At 41.2% G+C, this 1,617-nt stretch overlaps 1 pseudogene; it reads left to right on the forward strand.

Annotated features, from left to right (window-relative positions):
- The first annotated feature begins 469 nt into the window (after nt 1-469).
- Nucleotides 470-1,320, forward strand: LOC125381417 (annotated as a pseudogene).
- The last annotated feature ends 297 nt before the right edge of the window (nt 1,321-1,617 follow it).

Genomic DNA, 1,617 nt, shown 5'->3' on the forward strand with positions numbered 1-1,617 from the left:
ATATTTATGAATATATAATATACAATATATATTGTACCGTGAAGTATTTTCACCAAAAATACAATGAAAAATCGTAATATCACATTGATAAAAATTAACAAATAATTATAGCATTTAGTGGAGTAAATCTCTTTTTAAAACGGCGATCTTCAAATAGTTGGTTGGTTGGTTGGTTGGTTGGTTTGTTGTTTAATGCCGCACTCAGCAATGTTCCAGCTATATGACGGCGGTCCTTAAATAGTAATCTTATTTCAGGAAACAATAAATCGCCAATACGGGTCTACCACAGAAAGGCAAAAGTACTCACAAGAAATTTTAAGTGAAGCTGTTTCTGTGATGAAATTTCAATTTCTAAAGCATCTAAAGTTTATGGCATTCCCTACACAACACTTCATGATCATTATAGTGGCAAATATGACCATAGAAGTGTTCCAGGACAGAACTCAAACTTGAGAAGTGGTTTATTGCCATGGTGAAAATCAGTTTTGGACAAACGAAACAAGAGCTACTTTCCACAGTTCAGAAAATATTAACAGAAGATGGCAGTCTTTTTAAAGAGAACAAGCCCGGAAAAGATTGGTACAAGGGGTTCCTCAAGAGACACCCAAATATCTCCGCAAGATCACCGGCACAATCAGCTAAAGAGCGGTCACTTGTAATGCCAGCAAAGATGAGGGGCTGGTTTGACAACTTTAAACAGTATATCACTGTAGAGATCAACCAGCCAGATCTTCTTCATGATCCAACTAGGATCTATAACGCCGACGATAATGGCTTCCCAATGTGTCCAAAAAGTTGGAAGGTTTTAGCACAAAGAGTCTCGCAGGTGCTGTACAATTTTACTGCCTATGACAAGTCTCAAATAACTGTACTTCATGTGTTCTCGCAAGTGGCCACTACATGCCACCTCTTATTGTGTACCCAGGTCAGTGATTTGCATACAATTCGTTGTAGGGCTTTGAAGAAGCTGTCATAGGAAGATCAGAGAATGGGTGGATGGACTCTGAACTCTTTGCTACATGGATCTAAGATGTTTTTATTCCAGATCTTGATCAGCGTGGAGTTCAGTGCCCTTTCCTGCTCCTAGTTGATGGACCTTCTACTCATCTAACCATGACAGCTTCTGACATCTGTAGGGATAATGGCATTGAACTATATTGCCTACAAGAACATGCTTCACACCTGATACAGCCTCTAGATTTGCGACTTTTCAGCTCGTTGAAGGGCACGTGGCGGCAGTCTGTAAGAAACTACCAAATAGAACATGTAGGTGATTACATGACAAAGGTAACATTTGGTTCTTCTTGTGTTCGGAAATAGTGGATTTCAGGTCCAGTTTGTTTACAGAGGTCCGATGTTCTTTGAGTCTGGTGTTGAGGGGTCTGAGGATTTCTCCAATGTACTGGTGGCCACAGTTGCAGGGGATCTGGTATATATACATCCTTGGGGGTTGGGACTTGCGCTGCTTGTGCCTCTGCCATTGGCTTGTAGATGGGTCTTGATGGTCTTGCCGCTAGAGAAGGTGACATCTGTGTTGGATTTGTTCTTGATGAGGCGGGAAATCTGATAAGTGACAGGGCCATGGTAGGGTATGGTGATTCTGATGGGTGAAGGAGC

The sequence above is a fragment of the Haliotis rufescens genome, unplaced genomic scaffold (genome assembly GCF_023055435.1).
Source record: "Haliotis rufescens isolate VD_foot unplaced genomic scaffold, xgHalRufe1.0.p SCAF_18, whole genome shotgun sequence".
Taxonomy (NCBI): Eukaryota; Metazoa; Mollusca; class Gastropoda; order Lepetellida; family Haliotidae; genus Haliotis; species Haliotis rufescens.